General features: G+C 36.1%; 1 long non-coding RNA gene and 1 other non-coding gene across 2 annotated transcripts in view; both read right to left on the minus strand.

The window, feature by feature from the left end:
* Positions 1-18,295, minus strand: part of LOC143388988 (uncharacterized) — a 45,987-nt gene that overhangs the window by 11,349 nt on the left and 16,343 nt on the right. The window lies entirely within an intron of this gene.
* On the minus strand, positions 5,330-5,433 carry LOC143389102 (U6 spliceosomal RNA). The gene has a single exon (XR_013090103.1). It is a non-coding gene; the product is annotated as a U6 spliceosomal RNA (small nuclear RNA).

The following is an 18,295-nucleotide window of genomic DNA, read 5'->3' on the forward strand; positions in this document are numbered from 1 at the left end:
TGGTCCACAGATGTGGTTTACATTCTCCTCTTGATTACTTAGCTAACTAATGCAGATTTTGAAATTTTTATGCAAACATGAGGTCTAGATGACTGCTAAGTTCTCTTGGACTTTTAAAGCCAGTGATTCTGAAACTGATGCTGATAAACAAAAATTCTGGGAATTTGGGTGGAGTGGAGTTGGATAGCATTGCATTTACATCTCTCTGCCTTGTGTCAGAGTGTTTCATTTTCATTACCATCTTTAGTGGTAAAACACACAAATTAGTTTTGAACATAAATGTCATTAATAAATCATACATTTTAAACACTGGTGTAACCACTGAAAAACTAGCTAAAGGGATTTGAAATTAGGAGAAGAAACATAGGTATGTTTTCAACAGTGATAAAAAAATAAATAAAATCTAGTCTATCTAGAGACAAAAAAAAATTCCAAAACAGATCATTGAAAAATTCTGGAAAGCACTGTTGGATGTAAAAAAAAAATAGAGGTAAAAAGAAAAAATATGCAGCTTAAGAATTTTAGTTAAGTACTTCAAGACAAAGGTACTATGTGCCTTGGGCTACAGAGAAAGCTGCTAGGACACCCGCTAATTTTTATTTTTTTAAGAGAGAGAGAGAGGAGAATTTTAATTTTTTTTTTTTTTTTTTTTTTTTTTTAGTTTTCGGCAGACACAACATCTTTGTTTGTCTGTAGTCCTGAGGATTGAACCTGGGCCGCACGCATACCAGGCGAGTGCCCTACCACTTGAGCCATATCCCAACACCCGCTAAATTTTACAACCAGTACCATCCGTGATTCAGAGGCTCCTGGAAGGAAGTTTACAATTTTTAAATAGATGATGGAGAATTCTGAGTTTTAAGGGGTTTTAGTTGCAAAATTTCACATTATCTTGTAATTTCTCACCCCTTTACAGGTAGCAGCTGGTTCTTTCTTTTTTTTTTTAAACATCAGAATTTTATTGGATGCTCAAAACATTTCATTGATCTTGACATACCATATATCATACATTTGATTCAAATGGGGTATGAATTCTTATTTTTCCACATGTACAGATTGCAGGATCACATTGGTTATACAGCCATGTTTATACATACTGCCATACTAGAGTCTGTTGTATTCTGCTGCCCTTCCTATCCCCTTTCTATCCACCCTCCCCTCTCCTCCTCTCCCCTCCCTTCACTTCTCTCTACCCCATCTACCCTAACTCATTTCTCTCTCTCTCTTTTTTCCCCCTTTCCCTCACATCCTCTTATATGTATTTTTGTATAACAATTCAGGTCTCCTTACATCTATGTGCAATTCCCCTTCTCTCTCCCATTCCCTCCCACCTCTCATCCATGTTTGATGGTAATCTTCTTCTCATGCTCTTCCTCCCTGCTCTGTTTTGAGTCATGTCAAAAGTAATATCAAAGAAGACATTCAGAATTAGTTTTTTAGTGATTGGTTGACTTCACTTAGCATAATCTGCTCTAATACCATCCATTTCCCTGCAAATGCCATGATTTTGTTATTTTTTAGTGCTAATATTCCATTGTGTATATATGCCACATTATTTTTATACATTCATCTATGGAAGGGCATCTAGGTTGGTTCCACAGTCTAGCTATTGTGAATTCTGCAACTGGTTATTTCTGAGAGGTTGAAGAGAGAGGATATGCCCAACCTTGCTTGAATGTGCAACCTACATGCCCTCTTTAGATTCTGCAGAAATACACAGGAGGATTTTCACTGTTGTTACTGCGATCTAGCCAGGAAATGGTGGTGACAGGATTTGGACTTTGACTCATTCCAGACCCCTTACTTTTAAGTACTTTGTGATTCCTAGTTTGTTGTGTTTGTATTTTGTGGTTGCCATATATTAGTAAATAGAACCAGAGGTTGTCAACTTTGATCAAATTATGCAAAGCAGAGCTTCATTAGAGTGTCTCTTGGATGAACTGTTCAAAGAAACCATGTGTCCTCTGGGTTTCATATTTAAGTTCCAGAACCTGTTGAGAAGAATTTTTCCCCCTAATGAATGGTCAGAAAAACTACTCTCTGTAGTGATAGTCTTCATTTTTGACCACAATGAGTAAGTTTAGTTCTGTTAACATTCATAGTTAACTCTTGGATAAAGAATAGTATATCACCCAACATCTTAATAATCCTAGAAGTTCTGACATCAATGAATTAGAGGTTCTTTTAAAATGCATTGAACTTCTTCAACATCATTCAGTAGTATCTTTATATCTCTCACATTGACCAATTAAGTCCAACTTCTTTGATTGATTTTTCAAGCATCAAACAATTCAAGCTCTTAAGACTAGATATTGAAATAATATTTTAGTTCTGCCTAGTAATAAATGTGCCACTATCACCTGTTTAAATTAACTCTTAACTCATGATCAGTGCTTATCATTGCATTGTACAAACCAATAGGAATCATTTGTCAACATTTAATTCTGGCCTTAGGTCAAGTTTAGAATGAAAAGACATTTGGTTAAAAAAAATCTGATTTCAAACACTAAACCTTGTAAATGATTTACTCAGGTATTACCAATAATTATTTTTATTGTAAAAACAACAAAATAATTTTAAAATATCAATATTTGTTAGGTCTTTTTAAATTTTAAAGTCCTTTTACACATATTTTTTTCTTGAGTTTTTCAGAAATTCTGTTAGTAGCAGACTAGATGTGATAATTTCAAAGTGCACCTGTGGGAAATGACAAGACAAACATGCACATGGTAGGTGATTTTTTTTCCCTCAGATTACTATAAGTTATCAATAGGAAACATGAGTTTAAAGTCAGAATCTATGCTTCTTTATCTTTTTTTCCCCAAATAAAGACAGAATTATTGTTAGCAGCCATCAATAATTACACTAAGTGTGAATGGATTAAATATCCCACTAAAACCAGATTGGATTAAAAACAGTATTCTAGCTTCAAGAAACATACCTTAGATTCATAGACACAAATAGACTGAAAATGAGGATGTGGAGAAACTAGAATTGCCAGTTGATCTGTATGCAACCACTTGGGAAAACAGTTTGATATATATATTTTTTTAATATTTGTTTTTAATTATTTATTTATTCTAATTTGTTATAGACAATGGCAGAATGCAATTTATTTCATATTACACATATAGAGCACAATTTTCCAAGTGACTGATTGTACAGAGTATTTTCACACCATTCGTGTCTTCATACATGTACTTAGGGTAATGATGTCTAACTCATTCCACCATCATTCCTACCCTATTGCCCCCTACCTTCCCCTCCCTCACCTTTGCCCTATCTAAAGTTCTTTCATTCCTCCCATGCTCCCCTCCTCATTGCCATTATGAGTCATCTGCTCCTTCATCTTATGCTAACTACTGTTTTTGTGTTTTCAATACTTATGAATTACCTTAGAATTCTAAAAGGTTGAAAACATAGACCATACATTCAGTGCTCACCTCAAGAAAAAAAAAAAGATTGAAATCACTGGTGGTGTCAATATGCCCTTCTGCAATTGAATTTTTCATTCATCTTTTAATGGATATTTTGTTCTTTTAGCAATGCTGCAATAAAAATTTTGTTTCTATATTTTGAATGCTTCTTCTCTCTCTTTCTGAATCTGTCTGTCTGTCTTTCCTTTTTCCTCTCTGGCCCATTTTGTTGTCCATAATGGTGCTTTCTTGCTGTATCCTTACTTGGCCAAAGGGTAAAGGAGCTTTGAGATTCTTTTAAAAGGACACTAATTCTTTTCATGAGGGCTCCACCCCATGACCTCCTCCCCAAACAAACTTAAATTCTAATATTGTTGTTTTGGGGCTACAAATTCAACATATGAATTTTGAGGAGACACGTTGAGGCTAACCCCCCATTGAACTGTGAAATGCTTTCTTATCCACCCTAAAGTAAATGAAAAACTTTTTTTTCACAAAAAACCCCAAATGTACATTTCTCTAAATTCAATTATTCCCCTTTATCTAATAGATAACTTGGTTGTAATTACGTGTGTATCAATTTCTTTGCTCATTATTCTTTCTTGTCTCCCAGTCTATCTTCTGTGATCTTTTTAACTCAAAAATTTGAAGAGAACTATTCAGGTATTATGTAGCATAATTACTAATTTGGATTTTTTTGACCATTTAATCAGACCATAAAGGATACCACAAAAGTAATGCCATACTCTCCTCATGCATTTTATTGTTTCATGTTCTGTACTTATATTTTCAATTCATTCATTTTAATGAATTGAAAATTCATTAAATTTCTGCATCTGATGATTTCAACTTCTTATGTCAATAATGGTCTAATTGCAGTGTTTGTAGTTTTTGTGGATGTTATTTATGGACACAGAGCTTTTATTTGCATGGGAACTTTAGATTGCCAGTTTTGCCAGACTTCATCCCTGAGAATCATTTGAGACTTGTTTTGAGGACTCATCTCTCCAATGAGGATTTCCATTAGTTTTTGAAAGATAAATCAGAATTTTTACAATTTCAGGCCTATTTAAGTTAATTGATTGGTTTGGGATATTCCAGACACTTCAGTTACCTTAAAATCAGATTTCAACCTTCTCTAAAATCAGGTTTCTCTCACCAATTATTATAGTGGACATATTTGTACCATTGGAACTGAGGCTGCAGTGAACAGGATTTTCATCTTCTCATTTTTCATATGTGAACATTTTTTTCGCATTTCTGATTTTGCTGATGATGTCACCCTTCCAACAGTTTTAGCTGTACTCAGAAGCATCTGTTCCAACCTGGCTTAGTGAAAGTCCACGTCCTAACCACCTATTTACACCTCACCACAGTTATCGCATCTCCAAATTTATCTTAGTTAATCTTACCAAGATCTTAGTCCTTCTTTGTTTAGATGAAAAAATGCTCAAAGAAGAGATAGAAGGCCATTTGGTGAATTTTACAAAAGTAAAAATTCACAGAGTTGGATATGCAGTTTATTCAAATGTTCATGTTATCATATTCTGTTTTCACATACATACATGCATGTACAGAGGCACACATATGATGATTCATATAATAAATACATAATAAAATGACCAACAATGAAGTAACACTGAATTTTACCATGAATATACTCAAGTATTCACAATCTTCCTTTTAGCATTAACATTTTAACACATCTTTGTTGGTATATGTTCTTTCATTTATGTGTTTCTCTGTCCAACCTATTTTCATTCACTTAGATATGTTGCAATGTAAATAAAAAAGCATTATAATATTTCTTCCACATGCTCTGATATGCCATTTTCATTTGTGGTTTTTCTCTGATGCAAGGTATACACATAATGAAAGCAAATCATGAGTATATTTGCTAATTTTGACAAATGTATGAAATGTGGAACCTTATGAATTTGTATGTCATCCTTGTGTACAGGCCATGCTAATTTTCTCTGTATCAATCAAATTTTAGTAATATGTTGTCTAGTCAATGTACCCATAGCCTTTCTCATTATGTATTCTGAGGATTTAATCCAGGGCCTTGTTTATGCTCAGATACACTTTTTAGTTTCAATTTCTGTATTCTATTTGTTTCCAAATAGATTTGAGATTCTTACTTTAACATATGAAACACAAGCAGTGTCTTAACAATAGATTTTTTTAAAAGCTTTAGAAAGGCTCAGATGTGTTGGTACGTATTGTGGAAAGTCAGGGAAAAGGCTAAAATGCATATCACAATACTTGCACTTAAATAACTAGAAACATTACTATTCATAATTGACAGCAGAAAAATGAAAGCCCTGGTAATGAGTTGGTGCTACAAAAGTCAGACAACCTCCCCTCAGAAAATAAAATATAATATGCAACTTTGTTTTGGTCTTTTTTTGAAAACTGCTTGTGAGTAAAAATATGTCTAAGTATGTTAATGGTAGCAATCCTGTATTCATTCTTCAAAATAAAAAGTTGCATTCCAAAGTGGAAGAATTTATATATATTTAAAAAAGAGCATGGGATTTCCACAAAAGAGAACATTTTGTGCAGTAGTATCATTTGGCAGCATCCTTAGAGAATGTTTGGATGAGCACCTTGGGTATGGATTGCTAGGCTTCTTCACTGTTTTGGTAACCCTGGATCTGACATCTGGGAGTCATAATGCATTTTTATTTTTGTACTAGTTCTCATAGCCATATTTTTCTCCTGCTTCACAAAAATGACTGGACCTCAATCTTGGCTACTGAGAAAATTTATCCTTGGTTTTGGCTAGGAAGCAAGACTTAGAAATAACTGTCTGTCTTTGGGTCACATTTCTCAGGGTAAATATTCCCTCAATCACCAACTGTGGAAAAGGGGCTAAGATTGCTCATCAAATCTCATATTTTAATTTGTGTCAGTGTAAATTACTGAAGACCTTCAGGATCATAGCTTTATATGGGGAGTTCATCACTAAACTGTAGAAGACTAGATTGCATTAATAATTATAGGTAAATTTTTACTTTTCTATTGAAACCATAAGTTACCATAAACATAGCAGCTTAAAATATATAAAAAAAATTATTGCTTCCCAGGTTCTGTAATCTAGAAATCTGGATTGGCTGGGCTGGGTCCTGGGCTTGGGTTCTTCCTAGACCACAATCAGGTTGTTAGCAGGTCTGCATTCCTCATTGTGGGCCCTGGGGAAGAAATTACTTCAAGTTCAATCAAGTTCATGGCCAAATTCAGTTTCTGCGGTTGTAAGGCTGAGTCCAACTTCCTTGCTGGCTATCAGCTGAGGACCAGCTTTGCATCTAAAGGCTGAATATTTTATGCTAACTAGCTGAGACCTTTGATATTATGGTGCGATTTCTTTTCCTCTTTTAATCTCTCTGGTTTTCCCTTCCATTTTGGTATTGCCATGAAAATATTTCTGATATGCCTGTGCTACACTTTGATAAATTATGACTCTTGTGATTATTCAGTCATTTTTTTCTTTTACTTCCCTATCATATACACAGTTTATTTGTATCCATGCATGCTACTGACAAGCATTTTCACTACTCTATGGCATTCTATTACAAATATACACTGAAAAATAGTTGCGTATTCTGTTGATAGTTACTTTATTTTGACATTTTCTTACTTTTCTCTACCACAACAAGACTATTGAGAAGTTCATATTTATTTCTACCCTCAATATGTAATAGTTTCTTCAGGGTTTTAGAAAAAGAATTATTGAATAAAATGCTTTTAGTTTGCACATTTTGGGAAGAAAACAGCAAGTTATTATTCATAATATTGTTATCAAATTATACTTTTTAATCAATGTGTATGTGAGTTTCTATTAACTCATATCTGTAGCAAATTAAAACTGCTGATCTTTTTTTCATTTTTATAAGTATTAGTGTTAATGCCCTGTAAATTCTATGTTCAAACATATTTCAGTTCTAAGTGATCATCTTGGACCGTTTACTTGGATGATATAATAGTAGACACTGTGAACTAGTTTCAGCATTTTCTATGTCAACACTACCTGCCTGGTCAGTTCCTGATTAGTTCCTTCAACAGACCCATCAAACATAGAGTGAATAACAGATCCATTCAGTGTCTTTCCCAATTACCTTGAAAGCTTTTCAAAACATTTGAATTAAAACCTAAGGTCAATGTTTCTGTGGCCCAAAAGGATCAGCCTTTGCCTCCCTTTTAAACTTTACCTCTAGCCATTGAGATATTCCTTCTGTTCCTTGGATGAGCGAAGCTCTCTGGCATAATAGGACCTTTGCACACAAGGTTCTCTTTGCTCCAGTACTCCTCCTCTTACTCTCTTTTGCTCGGTATCAGGGATCAATGCCACCTCTTCTGGAAAGTTCTCTCTTTGGAGATACAGTTTCATTAGGTTCCACCTCAAAACACACCCTTCCTATCATTTTTTACTTTATAAGATTAATAACAATTGGGGATTACTTTTTGTCTGACCACTTTTTTTATATATATTTTACTCCTAATTTATAAGCTCCTTGATAGAAATGATTTTGTTTTCCTTTGCATCCCCAACACTAGGAAAAAATATCGTACTGTTTTTGAAAAAATAAATGAATGCAACATATGGGGTTTTACATGGTTATATCATTTCTAACAGCTCTATACTTCAGTTGTTTGTATTTAAATATGCTATATTCAAATAGTAAAATAAATATGTTTGGAATTGTTCCATAACTGTTAGAATATACTGACGTCCATATCCATTTGTTATAAGTATGGGCATATCTATATTGATTTAATTACTTAAAAACTAAAAGTAAGTAAATAAATAAATATATATAATTTATAATATATATGTATATTTTTAAATATAATTAATTTGTTCTTTGTGTAAATAAATATATATTTAAATACATAATATTTAAATATGTGTATCATACTTATAATATACATTTAAATATGTATATATAATATTTATAATATATAAAGGCATATAATATTTATAATATATAAAATTATATATATATATTTAAACAGGGATTTAAATGTATATTTAAATATGCTCACACACAGATCAAATTTTCTAAAATGGAGTTAATAAAATAATGGTTAATAAAATAATCAGACTTCAGTATATGTGTAATTGGATAAAATTTTTATGTATGGAGGAGTTTAAATTTATGCATTCTCCATACATACCACAACCTCAACTGCTAGAATTGTTTCTGGGGTCTTAATTTGACAGATATTATTCAGTGATCTTACATACATTATTTTAATTAATCCTTCCTCCAATCTCTCCAGTTAAACACTGTTGTTATCCCTCTTTATACATAAGGCAAATTAGGAAGCTTAGTAACTTGCTTAAAGTCCTATGGCTACAAGTGATAAGGCTGAGACTTGTAGCTGTCTTACTCCAGAGTCTATATTTTAAACATTGTGCTTTTCTATGATCTTCTTTAATTAGCAATGCAACATATCAAAACCAATTGCCCAGGCACTCAGTGCCTTTCAGGGCTTCTCCTATGCACTATCTAGATGGTTGGGTTTCTTAAAGAAAGAAATCAGAGAAAGAATGAAAGAAGATTACAAATTGTAGGCAGATTGAATTATGGCTTGGATGGAACTGGGGAAAAAATCAATGCAACAAAACTTAGATCCTCAAACTTAGATAGCTTTATAAACTGCAGTTATTTTGGAAAGAACAATTCATCCTGAATAAGTGCATACCTTTAATATCCTAATGAGAGCCTGGGGGAAATAATTCACATCTATTGTGATACCCCCAAATAAACTAAAGTTATGCAATGTGCAATATAATTTAAGAGTTCTACATGCTATCCCTTAAAGTCAAATATACCTGTGAGTTGAAAACTTAACTACCTGTAAATTAACCATAACTGAAGCAATTTCTAGAGAAATATGGGGGAAAAAAGTTGACTGGAAGCTAGAATAGATAGAAAAAAAAAAAAACATTCTCCATTGTCTACTTTTACAACATTGCTTTCTATAAGATAGATATTAGATTTCTTAAATACTTGCACTTTAATATATTACAGCATGCAAAACCAAACAAACAACATGCTGTTTCTTTAACTCATGCTAATCAATTGTATAAGACCTAATTGCATGTTCCCATCATTGTCCAATTGTCAAGATTCATATCGGAATGCAGCACCCAGCAATTCTAATGGGAAGAGCCACAGTTCTCTCAACGCCTTTCTCTTTTTCCCCACTGAGTTATAAGCATCCTACACCTCTGCCGTTCAATTATCTGTCCATTCTGAAGACAGACCCTTGTTTTAGTAGATGATCCTTACAAGGAGATAACAAAAAGCACCCTACTGCCTGTAGATTCATGAGGGAAGGCAGAGAACACACTTGCTTCTGAGAGGCCAGAGGAGTGTGAATTCTGAGGCAAGCATTTCTGCAGAGGAGGGAAGATTCAGGAACTATTCCTTAGCTTCAGTTCAAGTGCAGGCTCTACCTGTTGCTAGAATTTTTTTTGGGGGGGGCGGGGGTTGAGGGAAGATTCTATCACCTAGGAGGCCATGAGCTTCTCTCTGCTAGAAAAATGGGTGTATTCCAACTTTATCAAGGTGAGAGGAGGGGAAAAAAATAATTAATGAGAAGTCTGTGTACACACACACATTCCCATGCACCCTCATTCCTGGGTCTTCTTCCAGTGTCTAGGCAAGATCTTTTTTGCTCTCCTCCTCTATCCTTCCAAAGAAGAGAAGACTGAAAGAAAACTCCTCATCCTTATCATCATGAGACTGTTGAACAGGAACTGCACACTCAAAATCTGCTCCACGTTGTTCTAAGAACATTCCCCATACCCATAGTCTCCCAGGCTCTCAAAAGGTGTCGTGCTATTGTTACCACTTACTGAAATGTAAGTACAGACAGAAAGGTATTTTGCACAAGAAAGCTCACCAGTCATGATTGGAACCCAATAAAAGATGCTTCCAGAACCAAAGTCACTCGTACAATATATGCATCCACTTACACATAAGTATAGATAGAAAAAAGAAAGGCTTCTCTACCAATCACCAGCAAAAAAAAAAAAAAAAAAACAACAACAAAAAAAAAACTACCTCCTGGTCAGGAAGACATGGCAAAGACAGTGAATTAGAAATAGATTATCTCATTTACTTGGAGTTTTTCTGTCATTTTTTTTTTTTTTTTTGAGGATGAAAATTATTAACCAAACTATTTGGATACGGCAAGTGAGGCTTTGGTTTTAACAAAGCAGCTCCAGGGCAAGCAAACCTACAGGCAAGCTGAAGAATGACCCCCCAGGAAGGACCATCACATCAAAGGGACAAGAGACCAAGAGGAGATTTCGTCTATCCATTTCCCTTTGCAAACCTGGTAGTGTCTTCCAAAATTATTGAGATGAATGATTCCCAGACTTGATGGGTGGAAACCCAGTCACTTACATGAAAGGCTTCCCTTTACCTAGCCCGACTTATTTAACTCAACTAAGGAATCACAAACAAAAAGCAGAAATTATTAGCTTAGGGCACACTTCTCCAATGTCAATCAATGAAACAAATAAAATGGCCATTACTCACTAAATTCTCCGTTGTCACAAACAGTCACACTACTAATGGTATATGCCAGCAACCTGCGAACACACTGTTTGCTTGTGTCCGTTTAAGAGTACTTCTCAGGGGTAACTTGAGCTAGACAAAGATCTGTTTGTTCTTATGGATATTGCTGACTGACAGAGGCCAGTATTCTTCAATCACCAACACTCTGAAATAGAAACTCAGGAGGAACCCTCGGTGTACAATCAATACATCACCATAGGAAAACTGTTGTCTGTGCAAACAATTTCCAATACCTCTCTCTTTGGTTGCTTCCTTACATGGAGCCTAAGAAAACAAAACCCTGCTCCCACACAAACTCTTGGCAGCCTGCAATACACAGCTCTGATGGATGACGTGAAAGGAGACTTCCGGAGCATGAAGGTAGTTTTTTACTAAGGGCTATCCAGGCATCATGGCACACACCTACAATCCCAGCTATATAGGAAGTTGAGGCAGCAGGATCACAAGTTAGAAGCCAGCTTGGGCAACTTAGTGAAACCCAGACTCAAAATATAATTTAGAAGGGCTGGGGATGCAGCCAAGTGCTGCTATTGCCCGTCTCTGATTTGCTAATGCATAGTAATGTCCTTTTGCTTTAAACCACTGTGAGGTAGATTCGTCTCTCACCTGCAGTCAGAATCATTCCTGACAATACTCAAATATTATTCCTAATTCTCTGATTACCATCACAGGGGACATCTGGGTCATACCTTCTTTTGTTAGGAACTGAATCTGTCCCAGATGGTTTTCATGGGAACTTCCATATTAACACAGGTAACCCTAAGGTGGCTAATCCCAATGTGGAAATCTGACCCAAGCTCAACTCTGAAGTCCCTTTCTTACAATATCCTATCATTTAAATTTTCAAATGAAAGAGCTCTGTTTCTCTCTCATGATTGTAACTATAAAACAATAAACCTCAACAGCTACTAGCCGCCATGTTTCCTATCACCCAGAAAATGAGAGTTTTCAGTGAGACAGAGTAGAAGGTATACACTTCCATTTTTTTTCTAGTGCAACAGAAGATATCCAGAATGAGACTCTCAATTAAAATGCAAAAAGCTCAGGGACTGGGGTTGTGGCTCAGTGGTAGTGTGAGGCCCTGGGTTCGATCCTCAGCACCACATATAAATAAATAAGTAAAAAATCCATTGGTAACTAAAAAATATTTTTAAAAATGCAAAAAGCTGGATGAACTATTACAACACGTTTTAAAAAGATCTGTTGAAGGAGTGAGCCAGTAGGGAATTTGGAGAGGCCAGTACTGAAGCAGAATTTATAATGCATAGTACTGAATTTCTAATGCATAGTAAAGTCATTTTGCTTTAAACCACTGACACCCTGGGAGGGTGTCAGTCCTAGAGCTAGCACTGACACTGGGGGCATGTGGAAAACCTAAGGACCCTCAGCTTTCATTGTGATATTATGCCGAGCAGAAAAGATGAGAGGCTCTGAGCCCATTCAAGATCAAAGTTCTCTAAGAGAACCTTGTATCTATCTCAGACCCCCAGAAAACTACACCTTCAAGTCAATGGTGAATAACACCCCAATTCACCCTGAACAATGGAAGGGAAAGGTAGTTTTCTCTTTCTGAATGTGGCACTGGGTTTAGGAGAGAAAAATCAACAATTTATAACCCGGGCAGGCCCCCATATTGGGCTGTCACCATGGCTCACATGCTGTTGGAAATCCTCGAAAGTTCAAGAAGAAAATAAGCACAACAAAACTTCAAAAACTTAGGCTGAGAATTCAACTAAAAGAAGTCCTGAATTGGCAGAACCTCAGGCGACCAGCAAAAGAAAACAATTTTCTGTGAAGGAGCATAGCTTTAACTCAGGCCTCAAAGAATTAAGAATTCCCACAGATGAAATTCCCAAAAAAACATGAGCTGATAATAAAAATCACAAAACATGAAAGAAAAATAAAAAATCATTTTTAGAAACAGTCAAGATAGAAAATAGAATGATATCTACAGAGATTTCACCCACTGGAATTTATAGAGACAGAACATTTTTGAAAGTATGCCTTTTATGTAGCAAGAAATAAAAGAGGCTTGAAAATATAGAGGAATAAGAGTGACGGAACATCTTCAGAAGATTCAAATGGAATGTTTAGAAATGAAAAATATAATTCAAATTAAACTCTCAAAGAATAAAGAGCAGATTAGAACAGAGTTAATAAATAAGAATAAATTCTTATTATGGGGGCTGGGGCTGTAGCTCAGTGGTAGAGCACTTGCCTAGCATGTGTGAGGCCCTGGGTTTGGTCCTTAGCACCACATAAAAAATAAATAAATAAACTAAAGGTATAAAAAAAATAGATCAAAGATTCTTGAAAGTCCATCCTAGAAAGCAAAGATGAAAAAAAAAGACAAAAAAACAGCCTAAAGTTCCTGAAGGTAACAGAGTACAGAAAAAGGTTGAATTTGCACAATGGTTCAGAATTCTCCATGGTTGTTAACAAAAAAAATAAAATATACCTCAAATCTAGAAATCTAACAAATATTATGATATTATGCAGAAGAAATGAAAACACCACCTCAATTCATACTCATAAAATTGCAAAAAAAAAATTAAAGATAGAGAAAAGATCCTGAGAAAAAAATACAGAGTACATATTCTGTCTATTGCTCTTAACAGGTACAATGGTAGCCAAAAAAAAACCCAAAAAACAAACATACAAACAAAGTAATACTGAGAGAAAGTACCCATTTTTAATTCTATACCAAGCAAAATTAATTTAACTCTAAATTAATTCAAAATTTAATTCTATACCAACCAAGGCAGAGTGCTTCCTTAGCATGCATAAGGCCCTGGATTCAATCCCCAGCACCAAAAAAGAAGGAAAAAAAAATTATCCAAGGAAAAAGCTCTTAGTAAACACTAATATGTAGGTCAATTTTCAAAAATGATATTAAACATCATATCTAACTTAAAAGTCTAAATTAATAAGCAATTCTACTATGAACAACCAGAGTTTTATACCAAGAGAGGGTGAAATGAGTATAAATGTTCTAATTCCTGATGCTGCAGGAGATAATGATAGTTATCAATCTCAGACTTAATCAAATAACAAATTAAAACATGTGGGATAACTGCTAAAATAAACAGATACAGTATGACTTCCAAGCTAAGAGAGGGGACAAAATGGAGAGCAGTAATAATAATTTTGTTTTCATTTTTTGTTTGTTTTGTTTAGTGGCAAGACAATACAATCTTTTACCAAACTAGTTCTATGGTCTCCTGATCATAGAGACAAACTATCTATTTTTTATTTCTTAAATTTTTAATATTAATTTTTTAGTTGTAGGTGGACACAGTATCTTTATTTCATTTTTATGTGGTGCTGAGGATCGAACCCAGTGCCTCATGTGTGCTAGATGAGCACTCTACCACTGAGCCACAAACCCAGCCCCAGCCACAACCCCAGCCCCTTAAATTATTTTTAATATTTCTGAGTTGTAGGTGAACACAATACTTTCTTTCTTTATATGTGATGCTGAGGATCAAACCCAGTGCCTCACACATGCTAAGCAAGTGTTCTACCGCTGAGCCTCAACCCCAGCCCCAAAACAACCTTTGATGAAACTTATTTCAGGCAAAAAAAATGGGGGGGGTCCAAAATAAACTAAGATTATAAATCCAAATACATTAGTAATTACAACAAATATAAAAGAACTAAATATTCCAATCAATAGACAAAGTCAGCCAGGATGGTTTTTAAAGATCTGGTTACATACAGTTTATGTACGTGACTAAAATATGACATACTTTATACACATACATATTCTAAAATATAATGATAACTGAAAAGTTAAAAAGTTATATCTAAAAACAAATACTAACTAAAAATATTCTAATTTTAATATCAGACAAAGCAGACTTCATGACATTAGACAATAGAGATAAAAATTCCCTACATAATAATAAACATTTGCTTCACTGGGAAGTTAAAACAACTTTCTAAGTCTAAGCCAATACTAACATAACCTTATTATACATTTCAAAAAAAAAAAATTAAAACTACAAGGCAAAATAGCAAATCCACTGTCATGGTGGAAAACTTTTTAATCTTTTTCAACATTTTACTTATGGCAAAATTCACTTTTTTCCCTCCGAACACAGTTCCATGAGTTTAAAAGCAAACATAAATTCATGTAATCACTCCCATAATAAGGATATAGAGCAGCCTCGCAACAACAAAGTTAACAGCAGAAAATCTTAGCAAATGTCTTTCAACAACTGATAAATCAAGCCGACCAAAAAAAAAAAAAAAAAAAAGTGAAATCACATAGTGGATACTGCACCCCAGACCATAAATAAATACTGCCAAGCACAGTGGAATGTGCATAAAAACTGATTACATGAGACTATAAAGCCAGTCCCTTATGCTTTAAAGGACTAATAAAACAACGATCCTACTATCTAACATACAAATAAGTTATAAAGCACCTTTTTACATACAATTTTTTTAGTTGTAGTTGGACACAATGCCTTTATTCTGTGTATTTTCTTTTTATGTAGTGCTGAGGGTCGAACCCAGTGCCTCCCTCATGCAAGGCAAGTGCTCTACCACAGAGTTACAGCCCCATATAAAGCACTTTCTTAAAGTGAAAAAAGTCAGAGAGTCCTGACTAGTTCACCATGCCACCTACCAGCCTGGCACATGTAACCTCTCCAATCATATATACTAAATGGCACCGACTCCACCTCTGATCAGGAACGTGAGGCCTGAGAATGCATGGGTAAGGAGACAAGAAGTACTTCAAAATGCAGGCTGTCACTTTTCCTGTGAGCTCTCTATCTGCATCCTCTTAAGCTATCGTTTAGATGAATTCAAATTATTTAGGCACAGGGACCTGGTGGAACAGATGAAAACAGCAAACATCAGTGGAGTAAAATCGTGTCTGGAATTCAACGTTTCCCAAGAATCATCTGCAAAGAACTTCTCACTCATCTCCTCTCCTAAGATTGCAAATTCCTTAAGGGCAGGGAACATTTCTGTACCGTCAGGTGGATGAGCATGTACACAGTCAACAAGTTTGCACAACAACGAACTCTGGCGCTGCATTTCCGAGAGCCTTGCCAAGAACATACTTTCCATGGCCATAGTTAAGATGTCGCCACAGAAACATGCAAAATGGTACAAGAGTGGAAGAGAAAAAGTTTAGCCTTCTTTAAATATACCTCACCCTTCCAAATTCCACTAAGTTACCATGTTAAGGCAAAACAAGAAGCCACATCATCAAAATAAAACTGGAGAGAAACATTCATCAATATGTCATTGAGATGGAGCTATAGGAATGACGATTCCAGAAAAGCCAGGGCCACATTTCCCATCCATGTTAAACCAGAAAAACTGATGAACACATCTCGCCTTCACGGCATTCATGGCATGGGATGAACTTGTAGACCAGAATGTCAATCAAAGACCAGAAACCTCACTGTCCTGCAGCCACAAGCTTGAAAGCCACTTCACTCCAAGAACAAACAGTACCAACGGCTTCCAAGCTGACACAAGACTGGTGACACTTTCAGCCAGCATCAGAAGGACAAACTCTTGCAAGCGTTCTTAATAGGTAGTTGACAAGAGATGCCAAGTTTTACGTAATTGACACAGAGCTCGCTGTCTGAGGCTACATCAGCGCCCGATGACGAATGGGCCATGGAGCTGGAAGGAGCAGAGCCCAGCTGCTTTCACGACGCAGAGATGCTGGCTCTGCTTAATGACACACTAAGCATTCAAAGGATCAAGAGTCTACAAACACTTTGCTCGAACAATGCCCAGACTTCAGCTAGGAAAGAACTTCCCACCAAGCGGCCTGCAAGTCACCAAGAATTGCCCATGGTCAGAACGCTGACCCCACATCATCTCCACGTCTTGCACTCGATACTTTGTACCCTGTGGGGGACAACTGGAAATAATGTTGGAGGTTCTGTTTTGCTCTCTCTCTCTGGGAAAGCGGTAATACATTCATTCCTGACAGATTTGAAAACAAAATTAATGCTAACATCAAATTTTAAAAAGTAAAGTTCTTCAGGCTCGCAAAACCCCAGCCCAAAAGGATTATGGGTTTCTTCCCTCCCCGTGCCCAGACCAGGGCACTGCATTCCCTTGGGCTTTTGTATTCTTGTATAATATTTAATTAAATACTCTGTTCCTACTGGTTTATGTACTAGAGAACACTAATTTTAGAAAACTGATTAGCTGGTTCTTTCTATCTGTATGTTATTGTAACGAAGGTCAAAATTTTCACTGAAACTATGGCAACAAAACACCGGTATTCTTTGCTGTCAAGACTCAAGTTCTCAAGAGCGTGCTCCGCATAATGCCTAAACCTGGGCTGGATTATTTCACTTCCTACCTTTACCTCAAATGCCACGTTGGTGGGGATGGTGAGGAGAGGGAGGAGGAAACCTTGGTGGCAGAGATTTTGCTAGCACAAGTCCAAGTGCGACCGATCCATGTGTCATCACCAATAACATTTTTAGACACACATAATTTTAGCAGCACAAAACATCCAGACATTTCAGAGGCACCCAAATTGGAACTCAGATGTACCCTGCAAAATACCAGATGGGAAAAGGGAACTTTTAAATCTCGGAAAGAGGAATAATTGCCCAACTTATTTTCCCAACTATTACAATTGCTCAAACTGGAGGTTTTCCTCACAGATCTCCAGCTATTTATTGCTTTGGAAAGGAAAAAGGTTTGGCTCTTGGACGAGATGCCTTCTTTTCTCCATACCTGTGGCTCCTTCCTCCCCATTCATCTCCCCCGCCCCTCCGGTGTCAATCACTCGAACACAATTTCTGCCACCTAATGGAGCCTTGCTGACCTCTCACCTTGAAGAGACATTGCCACCCTCAAATGCCAATGAAGATGTAACCACTGGACATCACTTCTTGGAGCACAGCTGTCCTCAGAGTCAGGTGGAGAATAGCATCCTGCCTGGCAGGAACCTCTCCAAACTTGCAAAAAGGAGGGGGGGAAATCACCCCATGTGGTGAGCAGAGATGGGCAGCTCTAAGGAGAGCAGACTGGCAGTATCTTCAGTGTGTGTCAGGAGTCTCTGGAATGGCTGCTGTTTGGGTAAGATAAACACAACTTCCTAACTCTGGGCTTGCAGCTCTACACAGAAGGCAGCCTCACCATCAGTCACTTACTCAGACTGACAAGGCTTGTGGGAGGACAGTAAAGGTCTGATGGCTTCTCTTCCAAAAGCCACAAGGCCTAGCATGTCCTGATTTCCAGCCACACTGGAGAAAATCGAAGAAATTCAGAAATCCAGTTAGCCCGCCCATG

The sequence above is a fragment of the Callospermophilus lateralis genome, unplaced genomic scaffold (assembly GCF_048772815.1).
Source record: "Callospermophilus lateralis isolate mCalLat2 unplaced genomic scaffold, mCalLat2.hap1 Scaffold_43, whole genome shotgun sequence".
Classification (NCBI taxonomy): domain Eukaryota; kingdom Metazoa; phylum Chordata; class Mammalia; order Rodentia; family Sciuridae; genus Callospermophilus; species Callospermophilus lateralis.